Source organism: Podarcis filfolensis (assembly GCF_964270895.1).
Source record: "Podarcis filfolensis genome assembly, chromosome: 5".
NCBI classification, from domain to species: Eukaryota; Metazoa; Chordata; class Lepidosauria; order Squamata; family Lacertidae; genus Podarcis; species Podarcis filfolensis.
Window position 1 is genome coordinate 73,390,506 of NC_139608.1, and position 25,254 is coordinate 73,415,759.

Consider the following 25,254-nt stretch of genomic DNA (forward strand, 5'->3'; position numbering starts at 1 on the left):
AAAGGCGATGGCTGCTTGGGTAGTATTGCTTTGTGCTTCCTGTATGCTGCATTCTGGTTCCTGCTTGGAGATGCCTGCAGTTGCTGAACATTGCCAGTAGGAGAAGTTGGCCATGTGATCAACTTGAAGGGGAGGGCAGTGAAGAGATTTACAAAGCAGGAGGAGGTCTCTCACTGTGTGTGTGTATACACATGCAGGGCTTGGGAAAAAGGGCTTCTCCCTCCTGCCATTGCTGTCAGACAACCCCATGTCTAAAAAGATGGGTTGCCACTTGCAGAAGAACATCCTTGACTTAGACTGCAACCCTAGCCACACATTCCTGAGAGTAAGTCCTGTTGAGTACACAGATCATATGGTTGTGCTGTATATCCTTAAGCCTTGAACAGATACATGCTTCCACTTTCAACTAGCATCCACAGCCTCCAGGGCAATTATTTCCACTTGTTTTAAAAATCATGGAAGTGTAACTTATCGTGGAGCCCAATTCTATGCCAGATCCTGGTTTTCTTTGCACTGTAAAACTGAGAAAGTTTGCTTGAGATGAATAAGAAAACATAATTGGGACAGCAATAACAATATTGTCAGGTCTCATTTAGTAGACTAGTGATCACTGAATCTTCTAGGAAGGGGCTGATAAACCGCAGCCCAATTGCTATCAATTGTAATACAGTGACACGTGGACTCGGTTACATAAAATGTGCGATTTTGCATTGTTTGGCTAACATAGTGTCTGTGAACTCTTAAAGACTCGAGTTTCTCATAAACTGCCTAATTAGTATTTTAATTACACCCCAAGAACTCCTCTGCTTTAGCTTGAGCCTTGTATTTAAACTTTTTACTGAAATGGGGCCTTTTATGTTTGTTAGTACACAAATAGATTTCTAATTAGCCAGCACTGGAAAAAGCGGGAAAGATGGTTTATTACCAGGAATGGTTTGAGGATAGCATTCTCTTTAAGATAGGAGGAGGTTGCTTTGATTTTCCATGACTTTGTGCAATATCACTTCTCTTCACTTTTCTTCTTTTTAAAAAATTGCTTCATCAGATTCCTGTTTGTACTTGCCAGTTGGCCTTTAATCAAACAGCAGTGGTCAGAAGTATGAATGATAGGCAAATCAGTATTGTTGCGACCTACAACCTGTGCCATTAAATGTTTCCCATGCTTCAAACTAGGCATTGTCTTTTGATGGGCGAAGTCCAAGGACACACCATTTTCTCTCAACTAATCCTCAAAAGCCTGGGATTTCCTTCATTGAAATATTGTGGGGTACGAGAACTCTCCCTTACTAGAGTAGGTGTTATGTACAAGGTAAACAATGCAAATATTTGCTACTGTTCCATACTGGTTCTGGAGAAGCACTTGTAACAGGCCTCAGGATGTCAAATGCAGTGTCTGCAGGACCAAGGAGAGCTCCCAGTCCTGCTTCAACTAGAACCATTGCTCAGCTGAGTGCTTAAGCACCACCAGAACAGATCTGATGCCTTACCCTTGCTCCTCAGCTGTGTGCTGGAAGGGACCTGTTCACTTAAACTTTCCATAGCCTTTAGGATGTGTTTTCACCACCCCAGAAGGCAGGACTGGACCTAACGTTAGCAGACTAAGGTAGCTGCTTCAGGCAAATGCTTTTGGATGTCATGGAATGGTAAGAAATTATTGTTTGTTCATTATTGTTTTTTGTCAAGGAAAGGGATTTTCTACACAAGGTGACAAAATAACTTAGTCAGCTGTGGACACCATGCTCCTTGACTTGGAATGGGGTGCTGTTTGCTGCTCCACCTTAGGCAGGAAAATGTTTTGGCTTGGGAACATGCAAGTGACATTTATTGAGTTATTTCCATAATGGCTCTACATCTGATAGGTCTCAGTTCTTTTGTGTGTGTGTGTGTGTGTGTGTGTGTGTGTGTGTGTGTGATATCTGTCTATCTATCTATCCACTGTCCCTCTCCTTCAGCATAAAGTGACCTCTGGGTAGCTAACAAATCATTACTGACCTCAACAGCAGAATAATGTTCTGCAGAACATCCTCTTCCTTTGGACAATGTTGCTATTTCTCAGAGTGCACGTGGGGCAGCTTAAGAAATATGGGGTGTCTGAGAAAGCTTCGTCAAACTCATTCTGCTGTCTACATTTGGGGAATCTGAAGCCTTCTTCAGAAACAGATAGTAATGGTTTCTTGCAAATATTCCACCTACCTCATATTCAGGGTGTAGTTATATTGAGGATAAAATATCTTGTAATAATAGGAATGTTGTGTTTGGAAGATTTCTTTCCAGCAGTGAATAGTTTGAAACCTGTCAGGCCTTGAGCATCTACACTCCTGTCAGCTCAAGGTAAGTTGAGTGGAAGGAAAATGTGTTAATAACCCCTTTCCGGAATATGATTTAAATATCTTTATGTACGTATATTCCCCACATGAAATATGACAGAACCATTGCACTTGTTCAGTACTAATGTGACAGAGAAGAAAAAGCAATGAAGACATCTCAGCAAATGTTGGCTACTCAGATGCATTCTGATATCATTGTAACATAATAATTGCTTAGTGCACTCTAGTTAAATCGTGGTTGAAATGTTTCAGACACAATGTTCTTGCAAAAAGTACATGTTGTTGTCTTTATGCGCCTTAAGTGCCTTTAAAAAATAGGGAGTCATTACAGCAACAGGATACAGACCAGATGCAACAGAAATCCTGGAGAATTCTCTGTAGAGCCATCATTCTCTTTTTGACATACTGGCAGCAGCCGAATGTTATTAACTTATTCACATGGGAGGCCATTGACCTCTCCACACCTGGCTGTAACATCTATTCTTCATGAGAAACGCCACGTAACAGTTTGCAAAGAGATGCTTGGGAGTGCATAGGCAATACCTGCTGAAACCCCAGTAGATTTCCAGTAGTTGGGAGAACCTCAGTGCCCAGGATAGCTCGTTATGTCTCCCCTGTAAGTAGAAGAAGTAGATTCATTTTGAGAAATACAGTGGAACCTCGACTTACATACACCTTGTCTCGCAGATGTTCTAAGTTGCGTCCGTGGCAAACCCGGAAGTAAACACTGGGTTTGCCGCAATTCACGCATGCACAGAAGTGGCTTCTGCCATCTGCGCACGTGCAGAAGCGCGCTACCGCCAAATACACACGCTCACAAGACGCCTCTTCTAGCATCCTGTTTCAACCAGCTGACGGACCTCCGGAATGGATTAGGTCCATAAGTAGAGGTTCCACTGTAGTACAAGTTGTATAATCTGGAAAATAAGAGAAATTCAAATTTTAGGATGCAGCTATTCTTGTCATGGAACTTGGGTCATCCTGGTAGAAATTGTGTGTGTGTTATAAGAATGATACTTATGAAGGGCAGGGGGAATGACCCGAGGTGGTGGCAGAAGTGAGGTGAAGAGCAGCAATGCAACTTTACTGGAAACATTTTATTGGGAAAGGAAGGGTGGGACAGAAAGGAAATGAAGCTGATTCCTGAAATATTTTGCAATTTCATTTAAATAAACCTGAAATATTTCACTGTGTTGTGCAATGTATTGATCCATGAAGATGAAAATATGCATTGAACAAACCTGCAGATGAGAAAGAGCACCAGACACCATCCTGCTTGTACATTTGTTTTTGTCTTAAAATATGTCTTTAAAACACAGTCAAAGAGAAAACACTTAATTCCTCATTTCATCTAGGATCCACAGCTCCCCATTTTTTTATTGTGAAATGAACCTGACTTTTTTTTTAAAAAAAGCAGGCTGATAAAGTATGGCTGCATTTAGATGGATTTTAGATGTTGACCACCTTATATATCACTTCAATTTTCACATGTCTCCTCAATGTAGCACTTCTGAATTAAATGCCTTTTCTTCTTGCAATTTTTTCCACCTTGACATTTGGTGTTTTTTAACATCATTTTCATTTTTAATGCTTTCAAACAACTCCTTATGTGAAAATGTTAATAAGCAGGCTTGTGAGAGGGCAGTACCACCTCAACTAGTGAACATGCCGGTGCTGTAAATTGTTATGGCTGTTCTGCGGGGTTATTCAAAATTAGCTGGTACACTGGGGTGGTAAAATTCTATATGACCACCTGAGACCACAAGTGGAGAAATGCCATATTTTGAATTCTACTTTTCCCAGCTCAAAACAAAACCCTGTGTGTTAACACATCAGAATGAGACTGCCTCTTTGATGGTCTAGCTTCTTACACAAGAGCAGGAAAAGATTTCCATCCCAGATACGTTCTAAATGGTGCTACAATCCAGTATTCTGCATACTCTTTCTTCAGTATGCATAATTTACAGAATAATATTTCTTTAACCTGAATATTAGAATGGAAGGTGATCCAGTTCTTTAAAACCAGAAGTGCTTTGCCAGATAATTGTGTTTTGCATAGTCAGAGAGGTGCAGCTTCTGAAGGTTTTGTGGTTACCGCTTTTGTTTGGCACTTCGTTTTCTCAAAAACAAAAACCTTTTTATATTGAATCCAGTAACGACATGAGCTACTGTTGCTGTGTAGTGCTTAATTCTTTCCAGGGCCTTATTCTGTCATGCCAGTATTGAACATTTTGAGTTGCTTTGTCTAATGTGCCAGATCTATGCTTTACAGTAAGCCTCTAAAGAGTTTCACTGAGTTTATTATGACATCTAGGGATGCTATGTCTAGGATCCCCAAATCCCCACAATGCAATTTGCATATTATGAAAATAAAATGCTCTACTAATCAACTGATCTCATCCACCACATTAGCCTAGCTAAATGTATAACAGCCTGAATTATTTTTGCCAGCAATAAAAACAAATGAGTAGAAAATGTCCCCCCGTTCTCTGAGTGTATTCTCAACATTCTTTCTAAAAATGAGACTTTTCCTACCAGTTGCCCAAAGGTTGTGGGTTGCCAAGGGCAGTTGTTGAATTTCTACATCCCTCTCCTTCTAGGCCCCTGACCTCCTCTCTTCATTGACTCTGGGAATAGATAATTTGCTCCCATCACAGCTGGCTGGGATAGGGGAAGCTTTCCATGTGAGAAAGAGGCCTGAGGACATTGAGGGGTAAAGCATGGCCCTTTATCCAAATGACTGAATGCCTTGGAGGAAAATGTTAATATTCTGCAGAAGCTGATAAAGTTAAACAAGCAAGTGCAAGTCATTCCAGTGCAGGCTTCTGGGAGGAAATGTGCAGATTGGCATCTTTAGATCCTACGGATCGCTGAACTTAGTTCATTATCATTCTTTCTAGAAAAGAAACCAAAAACCCACCAAGCTACTCCAAGTGTTAATTAGATGTGGTTTACTAGAGCAGATTCCTCATTTTAGAAGGATTACTCTTCTGTGTTAACATGATCAAAATAGAAGAAGAAGAGGATGCTTAGACTAGCATATGCAATACTTACCAGTTTCAGAAGGATGTAGAATTAGCTTCCTCTGGTAGGATGTCTGGCCAGTGATGGTTTATAACCTACAGGTGGACTCCCAGATAGCCAAAGAGTTGAGAATTTAAGTCAAGATGAATTCTCCCCACCTCGAAACTACTTTGCACTCCTGAAAGAAGAAAGAGAACTGATACCTCTGGTGATGGGTGGGCATATATTATTGGCTGCACTCTCAGCTGACAGAGATGGAGAATACTGTGAGCAAGAGGTGCCTAAGTGTCTCAAAAGCCAGTGGTTTCTCTTGACAAGAAACCAGAGCACACTGAACCAGGCTGGGGCAAGCCTTGGGTGCTCTAGGCAACCCTATTATGACTCAAGGCTGCTGTTGTCATCAGTTAATGTGGGAGCAGGAGAGGCTGCTTTCCATTTGTAGTCCCTATTATGACAAAAGCAAGAGAGTGGCTGACCTTGTGCCTCTAGGGATTGCCTCTTGCTTATTGCCTCCTTGTTCTCTTTCAAGGATCCAAGCTCAGGCAAATGGAAAAAGAAATCTTGATCTTTCCTTAATAATTACTGCTCTTCGATCCGTGCTGTGTGAAAGTGTCTCTGTCATGATTCATATTGTTGCCACTCTCTGTAAACCTAATTGATCATTGGTAATTGCCTTAGATCAGGTTAGACCATTTAACTTAATGTTGTCTTCTAGGGGCTGCTGTGCCTGCTTGCATTGCTCACTACCCATGCCTGCCTGCACCCACACCAGCCCTTCAGCCATCTCGCCCCAACCACCATAGGTCATCCCTAAGATGCTCACATCTCACCCCAGACCCTAGTAACTTGCCCAAATCCCTTCCCCAGCCCCTCACAGCTTGCCCCCCAACCCCTTCCCTCATCCCCACACAGCTCACCGCAACCCCTCTATAACTTGCCCAACCCCTCTTTCCCCCTTCCCCAAGAAGCCTGGTCCAAAATAACACTAGTACATGTGTATTGTCTGTGCCACCAGGCAGTCAATAATATTATTCTGAGATGCATCCTTTTAAAATGATAGAGATGCAACTGGACTGGCAAAGTTGTTACAGGGCCTAAGCTCTTCCAAAAGTAGCTCACAGATACAATATTTTGATGAGCCATTATGTGTTAGATAGTCCTCAGGGGCAGAAAATGACCACATGGCTTATTATAACGTGTATTTATTTTTTAATATGTGCTGTTGCCTTAAGACACACTTTTTGCTAACTTGTGCTGTCGTTGACCAAGATGCAAATTGACTAGATGCTACAATATGCTTTGTAGTTTTGCGAGATGGGGATAAAAATAACACATTAAAAATTGTGAGACCTCAATTAAAATAACACATGGAGAGGATGTTAAAGTAATGTGAAGCACATTATTGCATGCATGTTGAGAATATGCCCTCCTATCAGCATCACTGGTGTCAACAGCCAGCTAGAGCAAGCTCCCTAACGAGAGGTTTCTAATTAGTCTCTCCCCACCCCCTTGACTTAGATACCAAATTAAATGTGCTTTATGCTCTATATCGTGCACTATTCTGCTTTAAAAGGCTTAGATCTGAACAACAAGATAAATGATGGATCCCAGCAGTGACTTCTACAACTCTCATATTTGACAGTGAACCACAGGCACTGAAGGACAAATGACTGTCCAGAAGTGGTAGTAGTGGGATGTGGATGCGGATAGCATAAGACTGCAGGGATGGGTTCAAAGGTTGTGGGATCAGGCATTTGCCAGTGTCCCAAAGGAAGCAAAGGGCCCAGTGCCCCCCACTCTATGCTGCCATCTTCTTCTTTGGCAATCACTTGTAGCCAAGTAAGATTGTCTTCCATGAATGTGGTCTTAACGGTGTGTCTGTAAGTGACTGTGGAGGCCAATGCTGGATCCACACATCCTTCCACAGTGGGGATATAGGTTTCTGGGTGGGAGTTGATCGTGGTGAGGATTTGCCAAACGTGCCTTCCTCTTAGCAAGTTTCTCCCTTTCTTCCTGAATTTGTGCTTCTTCAAAGTCCATGACGCCTTTGGTAGAGGCTATTCTCCAATTGGAACCCTCACAGGCTTACCTTTGAAAGGGCATCCCACAATGTCAGAGGCAGAATGAGAGAATTCTCAGTTTGTACATCCCACCTCACTGAGGGGACCCCGCTGAGAACTTTCATAAGGGTCCCCCCAAAATCTGAGTTCCAATATTGACTGAATCACAACTGTGGTGGTGGAAAGGCCTCTCACAGAAAAGGATTCCAGTGGCAAGCTCTGTTAAATCTGTATGAATATGGTGGGATGTGGAGAAAGAATGAGGCTGTTTCACTTAAAGGTTCTGTTCACTATTCACTTAGATGTGGCTTAGGAGCACTTTTGCGTTGACATTGGTGATTATCATGATGAGTCACAGAAAAACAGCAATCCTTAAATGAGACAGAGGTGGCCTTCAAATATAATTTGATATATATGTTTCCAGTTTTTCCAGTGATGCCTAATCAGTTGCATTAATCAATAGCTTGAGTCATCCCAAATAGTTCACATCATGCTAGTGGACATGTGGGTGGCTTTTGGGAAACGAAAGTGTCAGGTGCAAGTTTACTTAGCGGAGTTATTCTGTCTTGTAGGTAAATATCTCGTTCTTACTGGGTTTCATCTAAGCAGACCGAACAGAAGCTAACTTTGAACTCCTGCCACCATCTTAAAGCTTTGACCATGATTTGAGAAATTGATCTCAGCATTCCCTTAACACGGGGATGAGAAACGTGTGGCTATTCATATGTTGCTGGTCCTCCAACTCCACCTAAGCAAGATGAGAATGCCTTGAAGGAAACAGGGAAGTTCTGAAACCACCGGTTAGCTCAGTTGGTTAGAGCATGGTGCTGATAAATACCATGGTCACAGGTTCAATTCCCGTGTGGGACAGCTGCATATTCCTGCATTGCAGGGAGTTAAACTAGATGATCCTCAGGGGTCTTCCAACTCTACAATCCTGCGATTCTATTAAACACCATAATGAACTCTGAAACTTCTGTGACTGATACCGTATTTAAAGCTTTTAACAGCCGCAATGCTGAACCATAGTTTTCCACTAGCCATAGTCTACATCTGCTAATTGTTTTAAATTAGTATTTTCTTTCAGCTGTCTGTATCACCAGCATTTTTGGCCAAAAGAGTGAAGTTCAGGCAGGTCCATCAAAGGCAGTCATACCACAGACCATGATCTCAAGATCCTGAAAGGTCACATGACACCAATCTGGTGCCTCTGGATGAAATGAGTCTCCTAGAGCCGCTGCCCTCTCTCACTTTGAGCAGGAAAGTTCCTCGCATCTTCCTCTGTGCCCACCAGACTACAGCCTTCAACCTAATACTTTCCCTTTACCCTCCTTTCCTTTGACCTCAGCCTTTTTCCTTCAGTCTACTTATCTACCCCTAGCCCAAGGTTTTTGCCGGCCCATGAACCTGGATACCTGAAACCTAAAAAGAGTTCAATGAGAGATTTCATCCACAAAGGTTATTTTAATTTGTGAGGGGAGCAGAAGTGGTGTGTGGGATGATCTGTTTCTCCCCTCTCATTTTACTAATGAAGCTCACAAAAGTGACCTTGGAACTGGCCCCAGAGGGATGCCACTTATTTTGTGTATTTTAACACAATCCATGATTTATGATCCCTTTTCTGGTGTCTCATCGGGGGGGCTGAATGCTTAAGCTGCTTGAATTTCAGCATAGAGAGTCTGTTCAAATGCTGCTGTCAAGCTTGATTTTCTCAAAGCTTCACCTCATGACCCCTTGGCATTTCAGGGAGACATTTTGTGATAGCATAAATGGGCTCCAATAGGCATGTGTCAGAAGCTTCTGGGTGGGGTCTGTGGGGTTCATTCTAAGGACCGTTAGACCAGAGGGATAAACACATGCTGTTCTCCACCAGAGTTTTAATTGCTGAGTTGTTTTGTTGCATTTTTAAATGGATTTACGATAATAATGATGATGACGACCACCACGACATTTTAATGGGATTGTTTATGGGGCTTCAAATTCTAATGTTTGTGCAGTTGACTTTTGTAAATCACTTTGAAGCCTATTTGGGCATTCAGCAGTGTATACATAATACCCGCTCATAGACTCCATAACTAGGCATTATTTTTATTTATTAAATTTACACATCGCCTAACAGAAGATGCCTTTAGCTTGTAAACTGGGTCCCAGATGTGCTTCCCTGGGGAGAGCATTCCAAAGCCTGGGATGGCATTGGCCACCACTGAGCACTGGCTATTTCTTGTCTCACTACCCTTAACATTGCACTATAAGCTCCAGGAGACTGGGCAGTATTTCACCTTCAGGGTTCTTGAAGGAGACTGGTCATGTTACTTGTTTGCAACTTCCAGAACTGCCAGTGTCTCGGGATTCTTCAGTGTAAGTCAGCAGTTTCCCCTGTCCTAGTTTCCTTCATTTTCAGGGGTATGTTGAGGCACATCCATCAACTGCTGTTGTAGCTGGAGATTAAGCACTGAAACAAGATGTGCTACCTATTGAAATGTGGAGGTTTTGGTTTCCTTGGTAACCGCTACATTAAAAAACAAACCCCAATAACAACAACAACAACAACACTAGGTCTGATGGTTACTTGTATTTTTTTCCCCCTCCCCACCCAAAATTAGTAACAGAGCCACACAGTTTGGAAACAGTTGTCATACATAATATCTTCCTGCAAAAAAAAAAAAACCTATTATACCTTAAGGTTGTCAAAACTGGATGAAAATAAATCTCTTGGTTGTGTAACAGTGCCTAACACCGCAGCTCTGAAATGTGAAAATACACGCACTTTAGGCAATTCTTCCCTCTCACTAGCTTTCCCCTTCCACTTCATTCTCAGTGATGGCTCTTCCCTGTGAAAACAGAAACCGTAGGGCTCTAAGATACACTTTGTGATAGATTCCATTTGTCTGGCGACTATGAGCTAGTGTTAATAAGAGAAGACGGAAAAGCTAAAGGCCCCAGGGCAATCTGCAGAAGAAAAAGTGAATTAAGGTTAAGGGAGAAATGTGTCATCCTCAGTATTAGCTGTCCTTCAGCTGATCATCCATTGAATTTCTGTTGTGCGCGCGCGTGCACACACACACACACACACACACACACACACACAGTATATGCTTTTAAATTTAGGCCTGCTTTGCTTTTTAAAAGAAATTGAGAGTACTAACTAGAAATACAGAACTCAGATGCTAATATAATTCCTTTACAGTGCACAGGAAGAGATATGTTGCATTATTTCTGCAATTTCCACTGTCTGGGAGAAGCAATGCCAGGAGTTAAAGGTGTGAAAAGCTTACTGCTCCCTACAGAAGCAGGAAAATTGTAGTGTTTGAACACTAGCCATTTCCCCATTTTGCTTCTTTAGACTTTGTTAATTACACTAGAAAAATGAGTTTAGAAGCACGCTTAGAAGAAGGACCTTTACACTGCATGATGTTGGCAGGTGTGCTCCTAAAGATTTCAGGCGCACACCCATAGGACAAAAAATTGCATAAAGCGTGTGCATGCTAATTGATGCGTATATATGCAAATTTAGAAATAACTATTGGAATGGAAAAAACTGGGTGCTAGTTAAGTCTGAGCTGGTGATTTAAATGGAAATAAGGTGAAAAGGCTTCCATACTATGCCCTGATCCTTCCATTGTGGAAGAAAGTACCACTTCACTGGAGCTTCCTTCTGAGTTAACAGCCTCTCACCAAGGACGCTAAGTGAGTTTTTGTAAGGAGAATGAGAAACATAGGGCCAGTGGCAAGCATTGGAGCAAAGGGAGACTATGACACTTCAGCCTGACCTTTCAGAAGGTAGTTGAGCAGCTATATGAACAGGTGGTGCAGGTCTGAGATGGGTAGCTGCGGGGCAAGTAGATGTTGCTGCTCAGCCATTTAGTACAGATCTTGAACTTGTCTTCCTCATTCTCCCTCTGGGTGATGGCGAGCCTCCAGATAACATTCACCCAGCAGACCAAATGTGTATGTTCAGTCTTCACCAGCAAGGCGCACGGCCAAGACAAGGTTGTCACTGCCCAAGCATGCCATGACACCACCTGGGAACATTTGCATCCCTCTTGTAAGCAGTTCTGCCCCTGCCGTCCGTCTGGGTAAACTCATTCTCTCACCCGCCCACTAGAATTAATTGGCAGAGCTGCTAACTTGCTCCCATAACCAACAATTTAAAGCCTCAAATGCCATTGGAAAATTACTGTTTTGGGTTCCTGGGTCATTGTAATTGCCTGTAGAGGCAGCCATTTCCCACATACAGTGCCCCTGGGAACAAGGAGTTTGGCATTTGGACCAGGGTGGAGGAACCAGTTCACAGGATGTGGGCCGGTGCCTTTGTAGCCTTCTCCCTTCTACCACTCTCCCTCCCACATAGCTGAAGTGTGGGGTGATGGCACTCACATGTCCTCACACCCCCCTACAGCTGCTTGGTGGACTTGGAGCAGGGAAACACAAAGATCACAGAGTGGGCTAATGGATTAACAACACCCCTGGTGTTGTATATTGTGTCCCCATGGGACTGCCAGTGGAGTTGAGGCCAGAGCACTCAGCAGCAGAAGTGAAAAGCAGGCATTGCCTTCCTTGCAAACTTTGTGCAGCATTTTACCATTTCCCGTAGGGATGAATGGCAGCTCATTTACTCTTTCCCACACAACTAAGTGCGGGTCTTCTCAAGCAGGTTAATGGCACCAGAATAGCCCCATTCTTTTCTCCATTTGTTGTCCTTGCCAGAGTGTGATGGGGCATTGGAAACTGGCTGTGGCATAGAAAGAAAGCTGTCACTGACTCTCAATGTTTATTTTATGGACAAGCAAGAAGTAGTTGTATATGTTAGTTTTAATAGAAGCAAGGCACAGATGGTAAGTGTGAATAGCAATACTGTATGATCAAGAAAGGGACGCGGGTGGTGCTGTGGGTTAAACCACAGAGCCCAGGACCTGCCAATCAGAAGGTCGGCGGTTCGAATCCCTGCGACGGGGTGAGCTCCCGTTGCTCGGTCCCTGCTCCTGCCAACCTAGCAGTTCGAAAGCACATCAAAGTGCAAGTAGATAAATAGGTACCACTCCAGCGGGAAGGTAAATGGCATTTCCGTGTGCTGCTCTGGTTCACCAGAAGCAGCTTAGTCATGCTGGCCACATGACCCAGAAGCTGTACACCGGCTCCCTTGGCCAATAAAGTGAGATGAGTGCCGCAACCCCAGAGTCGGCCATGACTAGACCTAATGGTCAGGGGTCCCTTTACATTTACCTTTTTATGATCAAGAATATTCATGGCTGAATCTGTCTCATTTGCTCTCTCATTTAAAATCTGCTAATCTTCGAAAAACAATAATATTTAAGCTGGGATGGTGTATCCTTTTCCATTAAAATTGTTAGATGACTAAATGTTCATAGCGATTCTTAATTATGTCCTACCAGTTTCACTGACATATTTCGGTTTCATTTGTGAATCTTTGGTCCAGGGCATTTTTACTCATGTTGCATGTTCTGCTCCCATTCATATGCCAACAAATCTGGCAGTCATAATAGAACTTCTAGGCTACATTCTACTGCATCTTTTCCCCTTCACTTTTTAGAATGAGGATGTGAATCCCCCTTCCCTGTGCCACTGTTTGGGAGCTGGGGAGGGGGGAGAAGGTTGCTTTTGCCGCTGCTTGTTATTCTCACTCAGGCAACGCACAAAAATGGCAGGCATGTTGACTGAAAGGTAACAAGGAAATGGCCTGCACTGCTGGTGTTACAATGATGTCACTGCATGCAAGGCTGTAGGGCAATTGTAGCCTATTAAATCAGCCAGGAGGAAATCCAGTGGTAGAAAAGGGCAAAGGGAAGGGAAAGGGTGTCTGGAGGACAGACATGAATTGTAGTGACAGGGAGGCTGTGCCTTTGTACATATGTACCTGCAGCAGTAAGCAAAACCAAACCAAAGAAACGAATGAAAATCCTGCTCTCTTTTTTTATAAGTGAGGTTTAAGACATAGGAAATACAATATATTGAGGCAATATATTCTCATGGATCTGGCTACTTTCCTCTGTGGATCAAATTGTTTCTTTGCAGCAACTATTGAAATGTGTTGCCCTAAACATTAAAGAACCTTGCTGGTTCAGACCGAAGACCCACCTACTCTGTTCACATACTAGCCAACAAGATACCTATGGGAAGTCTACACGCAGGGCATCTCTCCCACTCATGTTCCCTGATGGGGTCATGATTCTTATAATACTGGAGGCAATATAGACATCATGACTCATAGCCATTGAAAGCCTTGCCCTCCATGAATTAATCCTCTTTTAAAACCACCTGAAGAGGATGCTGTGCTAGACAGACCTTTGGGCAAGGCTCTTCTTCTGTTCACTGTATCTAGTTAGGTTTCCTCCCCAACATTGGACTTTTGCACTCTAACATGTTGCTGGAGTGTTTAGCATTAGAGGTCTGCATGGCCAATGTGGCTGTGCCTTGCAAACCGAAAGCTGTAGTGAGTAACCGAAAAGAAACTACATGTGGTTCTCCAGTGAGAAACTTTTCTTTACCACTTGAAGTTTTCTTCTCTTACCTCTTCTCTAGGTTCACAGAACCACAGGTGCACATGGGGAGCAATAGTAGTATTTCACATTGGTTTCACATGATCACTTGATGTGGAGATACTGAGTGCCCTTACAATCTTATAGGACTGCTCTCTGTTTGGTACTGCATTCACTTGATACTAATGAGGACGCTATCTGTAGCCATCTGTTTCACACATCCAAACCATCATTTATTGGATTTAAGGAAAAATAAATCTGATTATTTTAACAGTGCAAATTTTCTCTGTTGGTATGAACAGCTGGGTGTGTGTGCAGGAAATCACAATTCTATGCTGTCAAGCTCTGTGCTACAGCTACAACTCCATTACCTCAAAACACAGTAAAAATATATGCCAAAAATGCAATGCAATTTGAATTCTCAAGACTATAGAGTTACCTGCCAGAATTGGTTACATCCGCTTTCCGGTTGTAGATTCTGTGCTGCTAAAGAGACATATTTTAAATAAGTCAGTGGATCTGTGCCAAAATTAATTCTGAAGGTATTCTAGCACCTATTTGATTGATTTGCTGCAGAAACCATGCTACAGTTTCGCAGATCTCTGTCTCCTCGTCTCATAGCAGGAGTGAATGTGAGAAGAGTGGCACCACAGACGATGACACCATCAATGACGACTGTCTAGCAAACTGAATTTCTTTGAAAATAACTGTCAGATTGAATTCTTTGGGAGCCTACACTTGCTAGACAGAGATTCTGTGGGAGCCGCAATTGTCAGATATATTTTCGGGCAAGCCCACGCTTGACAAATCATGTTGCTAAGGAACGTAGGAACAAAGGAAGCAGCCTTGTACCAAATCAGACTATTGGCCCATCTAGCTCAGTATTGTCCATGCTAATTGGTAGGGAGCTCTCTAGGATGCTACACAACCCTACCTGGAGATGCGAAGGATTGAATCTGGGACCTTTGCTTATAAAGCACATACTCAGGCACTGAGCTCTGTGGTCTTTTTCCTCAGGGAAAAGACCAGCAGTTGGCTGATAGTGTGTCAAGGCTAGCTAGCCAACAGGAGCTGCTTGTGCAGTTTCTAGAGCTCTGTTATTGTCGTTGTTTACCTAAAGTTCTTTACTGCCCTTCATCTGAGGATCGCAGGGCGGTTTACCATATAGCAGATGGCAATGATGATTCTCTCTCTCTGCTGCCACATGACAACTCTCTGAGCACAGTGAGAGTAAAAACAACAACAACATGGCAAAAGTGGAGCGCCATTGCAAGCATTTTCTTGTTTACTCATCTGCCTACTGCCTCACTTCCACAAATCTGTTTGCTTTTAAATGCAGCATATCTGAACAGGTATAACATTTTACAGATATAAATATTAAAGCCTCGTGTACTTAAGATCACCACCTTTTTATAGACTGTCTCTGTTCCTTTATCGACTACCTGATAGGCAGTGATCAGCAAGTGAAACCTTCCTTATCATCACTTCTATATTGCAAGGAGGTTTGACAAGGTGTTTTGCAGCTGTTACACAGCTGTAAGAGAGATACAGAGCCTCAGCCTATTTCTCATTTTCTGATGTACTGTATCTAGGGGCTTCCATGTCTGAAATTAAGAAACTTGTGGTGATTTTTACATCCAGAAGCGGGAGGTGAACAGTGACTAGTTTTTCACCATTGCTCTTCATGTTTGTAAGGAGGAATGCAAGGCAGTCTTTCTGAGATCATAGCAATGCAAGTGAGGGCTCTCATTTTTGTATTGCTCCCTTGTGTGCATTTTTTAAAAAAGCCTCTTTGCATGTGGAAAATTAGCATACCCGGGAAAGGACTAAGCTTAAAAGCTTTCTGATGTACACCATATGGGAGAACAGGGAGCATTTAAAAAACCAACCACAATGCAACCTTCACCTGCAGTCTGGAGTGGTGCATTCTAATAAAGACTCTACCATGTGATTTTGCTGGATGTGCCACTCAGTTCTTCGAATGTGATTTTCCCCCTAGAGGGATTCCTGAATGGAGTGATCTCACAGCTGGGGACTTTAGAAGTGCCACGCATCAGATTGAAAGGAGACAAATTGGAGAGGCACTGGCAATCTAGAAATAAAAGGCAAGTCAGAGGAGCTGGTTCCAGCTTAATTGCAATGTGCCTTCCAGGGTTGTTTTTGTTTTATTTTATCTTGCTGTGAGGACCATTCCCACTACCAGCTGTGTAGGACTTTGCATGGACTTGTAAATCTGAAAGGGGTTGCTTGGCAAAACAAAGAGGAAAACTCCGAAATACATGCGCCTGAAAGGGCTTGCAAGATCATAAGAAGCTTCCTTATACTGTCAGAGAATCTGCTCACCTAGTTTAGTTTTATCAGCGCTCACTGGCCTTGGCGTCCCCGGGTTTCAGACAAGAAATACTCCCAGTGCTACTTGGAGGTGCTGAGAACTGAATCTGGGACATTCTGTATGTAGAGATTGTGCTCTGCCACCGAGCTACAGCCCTTGTGCTCGTGTCCAAGAAGAGGCATTAGAATAGACACTTCAGACACATGCATTTCTTTTTCTTATAAATCTGACGTGATGTCAGACCTAAGAAAGAGAATCTTAATGTTAATCCAAATACTGTAATTGGTGGTGTCATTCTTTTCCAGAAAAATCCACCTACGCATGAAAAATGTATCGTTACCCAGGTGTTCACATCTTCGTAGGATCCTCAAGTCTAAATGTATTATAGCTGTCTTCAGTGATTCACAGGGATCCTTTTCTTTAAGGGGGGGAGACCCTCAACAGAGTGACGGAACTGATTAATTTTGCTGAGGAAAGGGGGGAGTTCAGGCAACACAAATAGTTTAATAAAATTGATAGATGTGACATTTGGGCACAATCTTTTTGCTATTGTCACCTAATTTTCTATTAAGATGTACAGGTTAAATGCTTAATTTTGTTTGAGGGAGAAAAATAACCTTAGGTGTATTCCAAAAACTAGCTATGAGAAGGATTACCAAGGGGGAAACTGTTTTATTAATATTATGTGCTGGGAGAGCATATAGAAAGGGTTTACTGGGGATTTATTGGGGTGACTTCATCCTAATCCATTCTAAAACTCAAAGGAGAATGGCCTCAGGGAGTGAGAGCAAAGCTTGCTTCATCCTGCCCTCTTAATAGCAACATGGTTCATTTAGATAGAACCGGTGCTTTTTTTTCTTTCTAAAAACAATGTTTAGGGGTACTCTCATTTGGACTCAACAAAATCGCCATTTTATAGTTCAAATTGGGAGAAATAAATACAATTAAATGGACAAAAGTACAAAGATTCACAAAATGTTTAGGGGTATGTGTACCCCTGCGTCCCCCCCAGGAAAAAAAAGCACTGGATGTAACACTTTTACTTTCACGTTCTGGAGAGTGCAGTTTGAAGCCTGGCAGGAACTGGCTTTCAGAGGGAGTCATTTAGCAGCAGGACCAGGTTCCAGGTAGTAAGTAATTCTATTCTTCAGCACCTGGGAGAGCTCCTAGTGTGAGACAAGGTCCATGCTCACTACATCCCCAAGCAAGGCAGAAAGACTGCTGAAGCACCATTACTTAAGCAAAGTTCCAGAGAATTTAAAGGCTCTGTGGCACCACTAAATGACTTGATATATGACCTTTGCTGTCCCTAGGATAGCAAGCAGCCTTGGGTAGTTTGGAACCTGAACATTTCCCCCCTCTTCCTCCTCAAATATATCACCCAAATAAGTCACCCAGCTTACTGTAGGTCCTGAGGATTTATGGGCTGAGAATTGTCCTGGGCAAAGCACACTGACTTCACATTATCACTGGGAGGAGCTGTTATCAGAGGCTTCTAGGAAAAGGGTGACAATAGGCCCTTCTAGGCATTTATATGATGTAGTAGTAGTTGTTGTTATTATTAAATTTTCTATACCATCCTTCATTTGAAGATCACAGAGCGGTTTACAATATAAAAACCCAAAAATACATACCATAATAACAAACGAAAACAATAACCCTCACACACCATGCTCTCTCTCCACACAGTTGTCCTATGGCTGAAAAAGATTCCATCTCCTGTGTTAAATATTTAATTTGTGCTGATCACATTTAGCCCCCTGTTTTTTGAAAGCTTTATAGAAACTATGTTCACCACGAATAAGTAATCTTGCATTGTGCTTGTGGCAGTGCAGCTTCACCTTGAATGAGTTGGGAAAGAGAAGAAATATTTGGGTGAAGGGGGGGAGAGAGAAGTGGATCATGCATGTATAAAATACATGGGTGCTACATGTACTGTACAAACAGGTGAGACAATGGAGGTGTGTCGGGTGTGTGAAAAATGGGTTCTCAATTTAGTCTGTATGAATTTGCTCCAGTGAGCATATGGATGATGACCAAAGTAGTCAGAATCGCCTCAAACAAAAATTGTTAAATGACAAATGGTGAAAAAATGTAAATATTCCTTTAGGACAGTGAAAGCATATGCAAAATAAACAAGGCAAAATAAACAACCCCTGCCTAACAGAAGTCAACCATACCATTTAATTTAGGCTGGCTGCCAATGATAAAGGAATTGATTTGTTGGGATTTCCCAAGGAATGCATTGTTGCATATCTATTAGACAGGCTTGTCTTTGTCAGATGTGAGAAGAACGGTTGCCAGTTAACCAGAAGCAAGCTTAAGGGTTATGGAGAGCTCTTTAATTTGTCTGACTGAATTGCTTAAGATACCTAGAAAAAGATTTAGATATTGCATGCCTGAGAGGTGCCTGAGTGGTAACAGAGGTTCCCAAATGTCAGAATACATGCGTGATCTTAAAAACCTTTTCCCATCAAGCCTTCAATTTAACCCTATAGTTCTCATCCACAACTGTAGCTCAGCTTGCACACAAGAAATTGCATTTGCTCACGGCCATCCTTCATTATCTATTTTCTTTCCCTTCTGCCTCTTTCCTTTGATTCCACCACCGTCAGCATTTAGATTGAAAGCTCTTTGGGTTGCCTTTAAAGCGCCGTGTGCAATATGCAAATGATGAATAATGATTTGGCACACAACTTTTGATGCCAAATGTAAATTAAATGTAAGTAAGTAAATGTAAGCCTTCTGAGACTGTTTTAAACACACACACACACACACACACACACAGAGAGAGAGAGAGAGAGAGAGAGAGAGAGAGAGAGAGAGAGATGCTTAGTGCACCTTGTTAAATAATGTTGCCGTCACTCATCACTGGTAATCCTTGTGGGACCCTGTCATCATGCAGTGTGAACTAAATGCTATTGGCAAATACTGTGCACCAAATAGTGGTAATAAGATCTATACGGTATCTATACTGAGGTGCGGGGAGTCATAAGTAGCACTAGAATCCAACTAAAAATTCACAAGCATTTGAAATTCAGTGTATCAGGGTGGGTGTCATGAGCAGGCCAGTAATAAGTCACAAGGTTGGCAGTGAAGTTAACTCTTTAATCAAAGAAACAAAACAGCTCAGGCCTAAAGAGCCCAGCAGCTCTTCCCAGTAGATCTTACCCCAGTGAGGCAGTTGCAATGACTGAAGGTCTCCACCTCCCCACAGCTCTCTAAACCTCCTTCTCCCCAAACAATATGAGACACGGATGCCTTGTCTGTTTGCTCCACCCTCTTCATACCTCTGTGGGTTCTGGGAGACTAGGGGAACTGGTTGCAGCAGGAAAGGAGAGACTCCCTGGATTCTTTTGCAGCCTGCCTCTTGTCTGCTTCCTGGCCCCCTGCCGCCCCTGCTTCTGAGTCTGGACTATTCGCTAACACAGCTTCTTCCTGCTAACTAAACCCTGTTACCTCTTTGGCGTCTGACACCTCCTCCTCCCAGTCAGCTCCCTCTGATCACGCATCATCGTCTGGGTTCTGAGCCTTCTTCTCCTGGGAGTTGAGAGTTCCCCAGCTGGTTCCTCCCACCACCCCTCTGTATCCAGCCAGTCCATGACATCGTCTTACCATACAATTTTCAAATATAGCTCTTTGAATCTGAATTCAGACTTTGAATATGATTCTAGCCTCGCCCACTCACTACCATCAGTTAAAATGTGTAGGCTTATTGGCATCTATATTTTGATTTTGGCAAAGGTCAACACGCAGTCTTATAAGTTGTCAGGTGTTGAATATTAAATACCATTAAAGGCCACAGCATGTCATCAGGTACTATCAAGGGTCAGCTACTAATTACTGAAGTGATTGGTATATGATTGGATGTCAAATGCAGATAACAAATGTTTTAAGAAACATTTGAATGTTTAGTAAATGCTCGTCTCAAAAACGTACAACACCAAAGCTTGCAGAAAAGCATTTTGAGAAGGGTTCTTGGAAGCGAATTTTTGTTTGTTTGTTCTTGCATATTAAGTAATTGCAATAGTGTGAAAACACTTCCAAAAGGGGTGCTGAAATTTTTGAAAAACCGAATGAGGATCCAGCAAAAAAACAAATAAAACCATCATGTTTTCAGAAGCCTTAGGTTCAAACTAACAAAATAGCCACACAGCTCTAATTATGTGCAGCTACGTTTCTTTGTGGAGGAAGGAAGGAAATTTAATCCATTTAGAAAGGCTGCAAAGACAGCCGTTGTGCCAAAGGCTTGATGCAGTGCACTGAGCCAGCCCTTGTCAATTCTGGCTCTTAATGCCAGGCATCTAGTTGTCTCTCTAGTGGCTTTCTTTGTGAAGATAACTGGTCCAAGAGGAGAAGATGTAACCAGCAGCAACCACCCCTTGAGGATGCTGCCAGGCAGAGGTTGATGATAGAAGCCATTTTGTACACAGCTTGTTTCATGTGTGTTAATAGTCCCCTATATGCCTTTTGTACTGCTGCTTTTTTTTTTTTTGGTCTGTGTGTATGTCTGATGCTTCACTGTCTCTCCAGCATTAATGGAAAGAAGCTAAAGTTGTTAATTGGGATCTCGAGCAGACACTGAAACACTTAATTGAACTGAAACCCTTTTGCTCATTGTTGTCAAAGCTTGTGGTTTCGAGAACCCCTTTGCTTCATTTCACCCACACAGATTTGATCTGGAAACCCCGCAGAGTGTTTCAAAATCACATCTTGTAAGCTGTGTTTGATAGCAAATCTGCCTTTCTAAATTTGATAGGATTTTAAAAGCATGTGCTTTGCTGAGTGAGGATAGTTTACTGAATAGTTCCCTAAACTCCTAAAGCAGCTCAAATGAATCGTAAACATAGTTGGAGATCTGCAAATGACAGATATGGGGTGCAGATCTTTGATTATTAGATGACAAGAAGGATCACACTAGTTTCTATTATAGGGTAGTTTAATTTCAGGACTGAAATGATTAATGAAACATAAAATACTGAAATATCAAAGCAGTTCTTTTTTGTCAGCCTTTTCCTGCTGAATCTCACATTTTTGAGCTTCAATAACCTTTTTGGAAAAGGAAGTGTTTACTTATAGCATTAGACAACACAAATTTGTTGTAGTTGATGATATAATATGGATATTTCTTTTAATGCATTTGACCATAATGTATACATTTTGTTTATTTTCACAATGCTTCTTTAAAATCTCTTCCTGTCCCTTGCTTTTGCAGTAATAGCTTGCGTCTCATTGGGTTTCTTGCTTTCTTTTTCATGTGATTTTACTTTGTGCGTAAAATAGTGGATTCATTTTGATTTCTGTCTTACACAAGCTGATAGTTGTATATGTGTGAGCTGTGGCTGTTCACTAAACAAGCATTTCGGTATAAAGCCAGTGCTAAAATACAATCTCAGTGCTGTTAAAATACAACTCTGTTTTTGTAGCTTTAGATGAAGAAATCAGACAGGAAGACCTACAAAAAAATCTCTGTTAGTTCAAGCCCTAGATGTAAGTTGCTGTTTACGGTTTAAATACACCTTAAAAAAAAAAAACCATTTTGAGAAGTAAGGCAATTTTGCCACCTAGTGGCTATTTAGACGCATGCCAACAAAGCATGAACCTACTTGGTAGTATGGAAAGTATTTTTTTCTGTAATAAAACCTTAAGGTTCTGTGCTTTTAGAACAGCTAATTCTGTGCACGTCTACTCAGAAGTAGGTCCCATTGAGTTAAATGTGTCTTATTCCCAGGTGAGGGTGAATAGGATTGCAGTTTATAACACATACTCATATGAGATATTCTATGAAAATATAGATACCATTCAAAATGTAATGTTACCCTGTCACTGCAGAATTGCCCCACAATTCAGTGATATAATTGCAACTCACACCAATAGCGTTATTTAAAAGCTGTTTCATTGCTTGTTGAAGTGTCATGTTTTGCCTATAGAAAAATACATCACAACAAACTTACCGTATTTTTCGCTCTATAAGACGCACCTAGTTTTTGGAGGAGGAAAACAAGAAAAAAAATATTCTGAATCTCAAAAGCCAGAACAGCAAGAGGGATCACTGCGCAGTGAAAGCAGCAATCCCTCTTGCTGTTCTGGCTTCTGGGATAGCTGCGCAGCCTGCATTTGCTCCATAAGATGCACACACATTGCCCCTTACTTTTTAGGAGTGAAAAAGTGAGCCTTACAGAGCAAAAAATACGGTACTTCCATATTGTGAGAAGAAGCTGCATCCATTCAGGAGTAAGAAGGGCCTCAGATGATGACCACAGGGTCTGGGTCGGTTCATACAGGAAGAGGCGATTCTTGAGGTATTGTGGTTTGAGCATGTCTGACAAGAAATGAGGAGACCCATATTTACATTTCCACGCAGCCACAGTGCAATCCTGGGCTAATCACTATATTTTAGCCTAACAGTAACCCACCTCACAGGGTGCTTGTGAAGGAGGCTCTTCTCTGTTGCCCTCCTCTCAGAGGTTAGATGGGTGGTGACTTGAGAAAGGGCTTTCTTGGTTGTTAAAACTCATGTATAGGATTCAGTTCTCAGAGGGGCTCACCTAAGCACCAAGGGTTTTATCCAGTAGGTTTTACTCAGAATAGACCCATTGAAATTTACGGGCATGGCTAACTTAGGTTACTTAATTCCAGCAGCTCTACTTTGAGTAGAACTTAGTTCTTCAGTGGGAAGCTTTCAATTCCCAATGGAAATGAATGAGAGTTGTGGTTGTGGTCTTCCCCCTTCTTGCTGAATTATGTGCCCCCCAACCCCCAGAGAGGAGACTTATTTTTTAAAAAACACACACACAAAAACACAAAACCATACATGGAAACATTAAAAGAAACTCGGCTTGTCACTTTTTGCTTACTGCTTTAAAGTGGTAAAGAAGCATGTTCATAAAATCCAAGTCTTGATGCCACAATGTGTGGAAGCCGTAGTTAAAATTGGGGAGGGAGCCTGGGAGGTTTTGCAGAATAAAACCCCCGGATGACCTCCTGTATGGGAGTAACTGAAGTAGAGTGGCACTGTAGCAGTGGAAAGTGCGAATACAGAGACCAGTGATAAACATATTTGGTGTTAACCGGGGACTCTCATCGGTTCAGGATGGCAGAACGGAGAAAGAGTTCTTAAAGCATTTTCTCACATGATGCTTAAACAGCTGAAATCAGTCTGTATTGTGAGCGGCAGATTTACATTGGCTGCAACGTACATTAAATTTCTTCTCACCCATTTCCCATTCCACATTAACAACTCAGGCATAACACAAGCCAGTATGTGAGAAGCTTAGAGGTGCATTTTAAGCTTCATGTGTGAAAAATGCCTGAAGGGTTTTTCGGGTTGGTTCCCCCCCCCCTTTCTTGCAGATATGAACTACCAGCATAGAGCAAGTGCCAGAATGACAAATTGAATTCTTGGATGAATTAGCCAGGGTATTTCCAAGAGGGAAGTATTCATACTGTAATGCCTCATTTGTGGGGGGGGGGGGGGACTGTCTTGAGTTTGGGCAGCAAGAAACGCAGGGCCGCTGCTCAAATTGGGCAGGTCTGTGTCACGTTCTCCCCCTCTGTAACTTACCATGCGTCTTTCCCCATCTCTTGACATCATTTCTGTGGTGCAGTTTTGCTGCTCCCATTAGACAGTGATGTGCAATGGGAGCAAAGGTAGTAGAATGATATTATGACACAGGGTAAGTGGTGCTACATGGTATGGAAAGGTAAAATTCCCTACCAGGGTGCTATTTTTGATGACAGCTTCATGCAATGTCAAGCCCATGTCATGAAAAGTGGGAATTGGTACAAAGAGGAACTGGGGTTGCTGGAATGGAAAGAAAAACTGCATTGGAGTTGGAGGGAAAACTGCTGATTGTTTGGAAGCAGGTGGCTGCCGACCAAAGTATTGTGTAGACTGTAGAGTATTGTGGGTCCCATGGCGCTGACTAGGGTGGGGCTGATAAGATCTGCTGGAAGAGGATCCAGAGGCTGATGGTGAGGGGAGCATGAATAGAGAGTTGGGGTGGCCTTTGTTCCATTATTGCCAGACACCACAGCAGGGGATGGAGAACCATGTGAGCCAGTTCCTACCCCACCTCTGGAGAGTAAGGTCCCTGGCAATCAGTGGGGTGACAGATGTCGCAGCCAGATCGCCCTCACATCCCTGCCTGGGCTACCCTCTCTGCCAGCCAGCTAGCCAGAGCACAGAAGCAGATGCATATGGCGGCTTCCTCTCATCCCAAGATGGATGCCATTTTGATTGAGGCGATCAATGCATGCTTAGTTAGTTGTGGCCATCCGGAAGTATATCATCTATAAGTACCCTTCACTGGAGCTGGAGAGGAGGAACTACCTCCTCAAGAAGGCCCTTAAGAGTGAGCTAGAGCGAGGGGTCATTCAGCAGGTGAAAGGAAAAGGAGTCCCTCGAAGCTTTGTGGTGGCCCCGAATTGAGGGGAAACGGCCCCCAAATCCAGGGACCAGAAATGGAGCTCTTCTTCAGCATTCAGCCCAGAGCAGCAGGCGAAGCTGAAAGACATCCTCCTGTTGACCTTCACCCACCTCTACGAGCTGAAGGACACATCCTCCAGCTTGATCAAGAAACAGGTTTTTCCAGTATTACCCAAAGCTGAAGGTGGACATCAGACCCCAGTTGCCGAAGAACGCTCTGCAGAGAAGGGTTGGTTGGAGCAGAGGGAAAGGAGCTTCTGGAACTTTCCAGCTGAAGAGTAAGGTCCCCTTGAGAGCCAAAGAAGTGGGCAGCCTAGCGCCAGGGAGGGGTAGCTGAACCAGAGGTGGATGGAGACTTGGAGGGACTGACTCAGTTTGTGCTTCTTGCCTGGGATAAGAACTGTGTGAATTATCCGTCCTTTAAAAGTAGAGTGGGAGAGGTGTGTCAACTGTTGGGACGATGTCTTAGTTATCACCTAGTCATGACATCTGTTGTAGACTTACTGTACAAATCCTGTATCCTGGGGCTGTTGGTTTTTTAGCTAATGCTGTGAGCATGCACTGATTTATTAAATAAAGTTTTTGG

At 42.7% G+C, this 25,254-nt stretch overlaps 1 protein-coding gene, 1 long non-coding RNA gene and 1 pseudogene across 13 annotated transcripts in view; 2 read left to right on the forward strand and 1 right to left on the reverse strand.

Moving 5' to 3' along the window:
• Positions 1–25,254, forward strand: part of ANK3 (ankyrin 3) — a 336,323-nt gene that overhangs the window by 74,500 nt on the left and 236,569 nt on the right. The gene's annotated exons all lie outside the window — the stretch shown is intronic.
• LOC310763634 lies at positions 2,495–5,887 on the reverse strand. Of its 2 annotated transcripts, none has more exons than XR_014548735.1 (3): positions 5,382–5,887; positions 3,140–4,954; positions 2,495–2,941 (listed from the first exon to the last, which is right to left on the reverse strand). It is a non-coding gene; the product is annotated as an uncharacterized lncRNA (long non-coding RNA). The 2 variants fall into 2 exon arrangements; XR_014548736.1 differs by having other exon boundaries at positions 3,140–3,244; positions 5,382–5,741.
• LOC310763258 (heterochromatin protein 1-binding protein 3-like) lies at positions 24,356–25,005 on the forward strand (annotated as a pseudogene). The gene has a single exon. The product of its transcript is annotated as a heterochromatin protein 1-binding protein 3-like (transcript).